Source organism: Pinus tabuliformis, chromosome Q (assembly GCF_031772625.1).
Source record: "Pinus tabuliformis cultivar Carrire ecotype Pingquan chromosome Q, CPIR1, whole genome shotgun sequence".
Lineage (NCBI taxonomy): Eukaryota > Viridiplantae > Streptophyta > Pinopsida > Pinales > Pinaceae > Pinus > Pinus tabuliformis.
In genome coordinates, this window is record NC_142296.1 from 1,316,258,733 (window position 1) to 1,316,266,344 (window position 7,612).

A 7,612-nucleotide genomic window follows, 5' to 3' on the forward strand; every position below is an offset into this window, starting at 1 on the left:
AGAAGAACAAATAAACTTGAAAATCTCGTGGTCCTATTTTGATGAAGCATCTGATGCACAAGGACGATGCGAGGGTGGACTAATAATTCATTTCAATAGTCAAAGACACCCAAAATCCAAAATAAGCCTAGGATCTGGAACAAACAATTATGCAGAGCTTTTAGAAATTATTGTTATGTTAGGCAAAAAAACTAGGAATATGCTCCTTGCAAGTTTTTGGGGACCCTTTGAATGCCATAAATTGGTTCAATACAATGCATAGATGTCAAAATTATGTATTACAACCATCATTGAAGAAATTTAGTTCATCAGAAAACATTTTTCTTTTATTTTTGTTTGCCACATCTACAAGGAACGGAACTAAGAGGAAGACCTCATATCTAAAAAAGGTGTTCAATAGGATTTGGGCAACTGGCATGTCTGAGAGCCATATATGGTTCGATCCAAGAGTATGATCATCAAAACTTTATTACCTGACACATCATCTAGTGGTTTTTGTCTATCATCCAGGTTTTATATGATAGGATCTAGTTTTTCACAAGAATCTTTGTACTTGCTTTTGTACAGATTTTATGAGCAAGATGTATACATTTTTATATCTATAGTTTTCTTATATGCATAGCCATATATATGTTTATGCCCATAAAATGTGAGTTGTTATTTGGACTCGACTTTTGATTTTTTTGGTTCTTTGAACATATCATAGACTTATATATTTCTATCAGCAACACTAAGAAATAGAAATGCTTTTTGATATGTATATGTAACTTTTTATCATTTTCACAAATAAAAAATTGAATTTAAAAAAAAAAAAAAATTCATTAATTTTCTTTTGGATGGCATGATATCATTAAATTCAAAAATTGTAAATTTTTTATTGTAATAAATATTATGAATTATACAGAATTTGTACCATTTAACGTGTTTATTTATACATCTTAAAATTACTTTTGCATTTTATAACGTCATCCGATCTAAAGATTGTATGATCAAATGCATTATTTTATTGTACCCAGTGAAAAACACATCATTTTATTTTGTTAGGTGAGATGTGCATTTTATTGTACTAAGTGATATATACATTATGTTATTATACTAGGTGGGATGTGATTGCGGTCAAAATTATTTACTTACATTTAAAATTTGTATGGATCCAATGCACTTCACATTACTATTTTACCTGCATGTCAATGATATCAAGTTGTTACACAGTAATTTGTCACCATTGGTCACCGTCCCTGTTACCCCTTTCCGCACTTTGGAGGACTCATTCCGGGACCTGTGAGCAGTGACATAACTTTAAACCACTTGCATTATGTTCCCCTAAGTATGGACTTCATGTGCTTTGAAGACATCTCCTGCAAAATATCCCTGAAAAGTGCCATTTTTCCATTAGCGCAGGTCCACAATGTATTACCCGCGCCAATGAGGGAAATCCTCAAAAGAGGGCGCGCGTTTGTGTAAAAATATTTTCCAAACTTGGTTGGCGTGGGTTTTAAGTTATGTCACTGCTCACAGGTCCCGGAATGAGTCCTCCAAAGTGTGGAAAGGGGTAACAGGGACGGTGACCAATGGTGACAAATTACTGTGTAACACAAGTGTTTAACGAGTAAATAAAGGAAGAGGGCATGCAGAACCAGTGAAATTATTAAATGCGAATGAAGGGAAATCTGATTTGTTGTCTTCTTCATGAGATTAATATGAAAGGGTTCGATGGCACTGCAGTGGAATGCTTGATAACATAGTTTCATGACAGTTTTGAACAAATATATAACTAGCACAATTATATTTACCAATGTGGTTGACGTATGCCAATAAGCATATATGAAACATATATACAACCACATTTTTTAATGTAGTTGATATATGCCCATAGGCTTATATCAACCACACTAATAATTATTATAGATTTTTTTAAACACCAACCATATATGATTATTAATAACTATATAAATATTAAGAACTATATTATTTATATATATTATTATATGAATATTATATTAATATTATAATAATAATATTAATTAATAATAAAAATAACTCATAATAATAATAGATTATCATTACGACGTTTGACTGGATGGCAATTTCGAATTCAGAGCTCCCGCGTGACTGCCGCTGCTGACTGGTTCTTCACCTTCTCTAGGCCCTGCCTGGCAGCTCTGCTGCTGGGTTTGACCCCGCTCTGCACCCTCCTGGGCTCCCCTCTGCCTTTCGGTCTCTCTCGGGCCTCCTGCCCGGCCCCAGCTCTAGGGCCCCTCCCTTCACTGCCTCCGTTTTTATCCTCAGTCGACTGCGAGTTGGCCCTCCTTCGCCGCCATGGCTGGGACTGATCCATCGTCCCCAGGCTTGGAAGACTATGAGAAACTATTTGCATCTCTTATCCCTGAGAACGCCTCATCAAGAATCCGTCCTTCTGCATCCAAGTTCGTCAAGAAACTTGATGAAATCCCTGAAGTATCTCTTCCTCCCAGTCTCCCGAGGAAGGCCGCAATCGCTTTAGCTGAGAGGGGCCTCGTTGGCCAGTTCACTGGCCTCTGGCCTTCGCCCAGAGCAGTTCAAAAATGGGTGGAATGTAACTGGAATGCGATAATACAAGGGAAAATAGCTATCCGATTCTGTGGAAGGGGCTTCTACACTTTTCTTTTCGAAACAAAAGAGGATCGGAACCTTATCTTTAGAAATGGCCCCTACTTCATGGATTGAAGAGGCCTCTATCTAAACAGATGGTCTCCCGACTTTGATCTGGAAATGGACATCCCAAACATTGTCCCGGTTTCGGTCCGTCTACCCCACCTCCCTCTCCACTGCTGGGGAGATGAATCAGTAAAGGCTATTGGGAACGCGGTCGGGAAATACATTGATAGATGTGAACCAAAGGAGAATATGCATGCTTGTGCGAGGATCTGCGTTGAATTCGACCTAGGGAAAGGCCTGCCGGAAGCCATCAAGATCAAAGTTGATCAATGGACACACATCCAACAGCTAGATTACGAGCAACTACCTTTCAAATGTAAGGTATGTCATGAATATGGACATTTTGCAAATAGATGTAGTAAGTTAAAAATAAATGAGTCTAATGGAAATGTTGAAACCTCTGAAGGCTCTTGGGAGCAAGTAAAAAAGAAGAAATCAAACCCTTTGCAAGGTCCAAGTTCCAAGCCTCCTCCGGAAACCCTAGCTGTCCCTCCTCCTCCCCCTTCTAGCTCAGCCCCGCCCTTCCCCTCATCCTCCAACCCTTTTGAATCCCTGTCAGTAAAAAAACCCCTTTCACCCGCTCCATCTCCCCGAGCCACTGCCCTCGCAGTCATCCCCTCGCCCTCGCTACCTCCGTCTTCTCCCTCTCCAACTATAGAATGAATCCTCACCAGAAACAAAATGAAAGAAGCCAGTCTCTCTTCTGATCCTCCGAGAAAAGCAGGCAGGAAGTTGAACAAAGAAATTAGAGACGAAACAACAGCAAAAGAAATGTTCACTGGAACTCAGCAGCCAATGGACTCATACCTGGACAAACAAAAAGGAAGCGGGGAAAAGACCAAGGAGAGGAGCGGGGCTCATCGAAAAATTAGTAAATGATGATATTGGTCTCTTGGAATTGCAGGGGGTTGGGCTCCTCCCTAAAATCAAATGCAGTCCAGGATTTAATCAATCAAGAGTAGCCAGACCTCTTCCTCATCCAGGAGACCAAAATATCTGAGCATGACTTCCAGAATCTCACCAAAAGAGACACAAGTCTTACAGGTATAGCAATAGATGCAGCAGGTGCCTCAGGAGGCATAGGAACCCTTTGGAACAAGAACAAATGGGACCTCACCAACCAAAAATCTTGCAATTGGTGGGTAAGAACAGACCTTAAAAATAGAGTTTCAAAAGAATATTACACTATCTACAACATCTACGCCCCGAACCACTACAGGGATAAAGCTCTTTCTTGGGACTCTATAAACTCAGATTTGCAGTCCTCTCAAGGTAGGAACATTTTTTTGGGTGGAGATATGAACCTAATAAGGAACATTGAGGAAAAAATAGGTGGGAACTTCCTCGCTGACCCCTCAAGAGACTCTCTGGAAGCGATAATACAAACCCACAACCTCATTGATATTCCCCCTTATAACGGTAAATTCACGTGGAGCAACAAGAGAGTTGGAATCCACAACATTAAAGAGAGACTGGACAGAATCTTAATTCATGAAAGAATTGTTTTAGGCTTCTCCTCAGTCAAAAACAAAATCGTCCATGGCTCAGCCTCAGACCATAAGCCCATGGCCCTGATCCTTGACAAGGGAAGAAATCTTGGGCCTCTCCCCTTCAAATACAACAAATCTTGGGATTTTAAGGAAGAGTTTCGTAAACTTATCAAAGATCAGTGGGTAAAGGAAGTCATTGGTTCGCCCCACTACATTTGGGAAATAAAATTAAAGTCCTTAAGAACAGTAATAAAACAGTGGGCTAGAGCAAACACAGTAATGGAAAAAAAAAAGGAACAGACCTTCACAGGCAGATGGAACAGTGGAACCAGGAGAAAGAGAATAACCAATCTACAACGGAAGACCAAATCCAGGAAAATGAAATGTACAGGGAACTTTATAGGCAAAATAGAGTGGAGGAAGAAGAACAAAGATAGAAATTAAGGTGCCTTTGGCTTAGAGTTGGAGATAAAAACACCTCCTTCTTTCACAACAACATAAAGATCAGACGTGCCGGAAATCAAATCGATAAAATCGTGGCAGAGGGGAAAGAAATCAGCGATCAAGAGGAAATCAAAGAGGCAGCACACAGCCATTTCAAATTCCTATTATCAGCAGTCCCTCAGACTTCAGACAACACAAATTTCCTCAGACCAGTCGAGAGCAAAATTTCTGAACTGCAAAACATAGAATTGGATCAGGATGTCTTAGAGGATGAGATCAAGTTGGCGACCTTCAGCATGCAGCCGAATAAGGCTCCGGGACCTGACGGTTTCACTGTTGCCTTCTACAAGAATCACTGGGACACAATAAAAAAAGGTTATGTCAGGATGGTAAAAAATGTCTTTAAAAAATTCAAGATGGGGGAAAACACTAAATCCTCCCACCTTTCTCTCATCCCCAAGGACCTCAATCCCCTCTCCTTTGACCGTTTTAGACCTATTTCTCTATGCAACGTCTCTTACAAGATAGTTACCAAAATCCTGGCTAACAGGCTTAAAAAGCTCCTTCCCTATCTTATATCAGAGAATGAAGGTAGATTTGTCCCTCATAGACAAATCACGGACAATGTCATTCTGATACAAGAAGCAATTCACAGTAGCATCAACAGAAAAGAAAGAGGCATGAACATTAATCTGGACATGGCAAATGCCTTTGACAGGGTCGATCATCACTTCCTGGCAGACGCCCTCAGAAAATTCGGGATCTCCAACAAATTCATAAGCATCATCATGGAGTGCATCTCAAACCCTTGGACTGCCCCCCTCATAAACGACAGACCCAGCAGTTACTTCAGAAGCTCTAGGGGACTGAGGCAAGGCTGCCCCCTCTCTCCCTTCTTATATATCATTATGGCTGAAACTTTGAGCATCCATCTGGAAAAACTCCGCAAGCAAAAGGAGATCACAGGGATTAGCATAGAGAGAGGGATTAAAGAAATCAATCATTCGCTCTTTGCGGATGACACCCTTTTAATGGGGGGAGCCTCAAGCTTAATGGAAAAAATATTCAAGAAAACTGTGGACTCATTCCTGGCAGCATCAGGGGGAAGGCTAAACAATAAAAAATGTAAAATATACACTTGGAATGTCTCTCTTCAAATTATGCAAAGAATCTCCTTTATTCTGGACATCCCAGTGCAAAGGAATTGGAGCCACTTCTCATATCTGGGTCTACCCTTAGCAAAAGAAATAGTCAAGTCTGAAATCTGGGTAAAGCACATAGAAAAAATGAGAGGACTTCTCCAAAGCTGGGGGCTGTCCTGGCTAAATTTGGCCGGAAGAACTACCCTCATTAAGGCTATCCTCTCCGCTCTCCCCATATATCAATATGTTGTAACCTTGGCACATGCCAGTGCCCATAAGCACATGGAATTAATTATGAGACGTTTCCTCTGGCAGGGAGGGAAGCAAGACTCGAAGAAATTCAGCCTAGTCAAATGGGACCAAGTTATCCTCCCCTTCGAAAAAGGGGGCCTAGCCATCAAAATTCCAAGTCTCTTTAATAAAGCAATGGGATTTAAACTGATCTGGAGAATGGTCATAGGAAAAGGCTCTTGGTGGGTGGAGGTTATGAAAAGGAAATACCTCAATGGGCCGAATTCGAATGTCCTCTCTGAAGCAATCATAGAAAGACCTTGCACCCCAGTCTGGAAACTCATCAAAAAAGTACTCCCTCAATTCAGAAACCACATTTCAAAATCGCCGGGCAATGGAAAAGAAATAAATATTTGGACGGACAGAATTATGGGAGCAAAGCCAAGAAATCTTATTCAGCAGTTCAGCACCTTGCAAACTTGGATGGAAGCAAAAAATTTGAACTCTCTTTATGACATCTCCCTATGGGATCATAATAGTTGGCTTGATTGGAAGGACCTCCCTCTTCCAAATAACCTCAGGGACCAATGGGCAGATCTTAAGATCTCTGTCTCAGGATCAGCTCCCATAAACAAATAGGCTTGCAACAGGTTCATATGGGACCCTAGCAGAGGAAACTTCACTGTTAAAGATGGGTACAAACTTCTTCAGGCAACCTCTGCTCTAGGTAATTAGAATCTCTGTTCAGCAGTGTGGAAATCAGAATGCCTTCCAAAGGTCAAATTTTTCAACTGGACCCTTCTCAAAGGCAAGATCCTCACGGCCGAGAATCTCAAAAAAAGAGGTATCCAGGGTCCCTCAATCTGCTGTCTCTGCCGTGCTGAGGAGGAAAGCAGTCATCACCTCTTTTTAGATTGCCCTTATGCCCAAAGCTGCTGGAATCAGCTTATCAATCCTTTGAAAATAAGAGAGACCTTCGATCAGCTTCCTACTCTACACAAAAATTGGGAGAGATGCTACCCTTACTCTAAGAAAAACAAGGCCATCATCATCCGATTGTGGAAACGCATCCCCTCAACGCTCAGCAGGAAAATCTGGCTCACCAGGAACAATTGCATTTTCAACAATCAGAAGCCAAATCCAACGCGCACCTTGGAAAAAACTATGGGACTTGTCTCCGAGATAATAAGCGCCAATTCTGTCTCTCAACTGGATCGATCCAGTTGGTAAAAAGATGAGGAAGACTGGTTCAATAAATTCTGCCTAAGTTATGACAAAAACAAGCAACCCCCTTCCATAGCAGGCAAGAGGAGGAACAATTGGAAACTTCGGGGCACCAAGGAAGACATAAATCAATGGATTCTAGCACAAAAGCGAACCACTCTTCAGTTTGATGGAGCCTCAAAAAACAATCCGGGGAAAGCAGGGGCAGGGGGAATTATAAAAGATCAGTATGGCAAAACTCTCATAACTTACGAATGGGGCCTGGGTCAAATGTCAAATAACATGGCAGAGTCTTACAACCTCCTTTTAGGCACAAGCATAATGAAGCAGATGCAAGTTCAGAACCCAATCATTCTGGGTGACTTGGAAATTGTGATGGCTGCT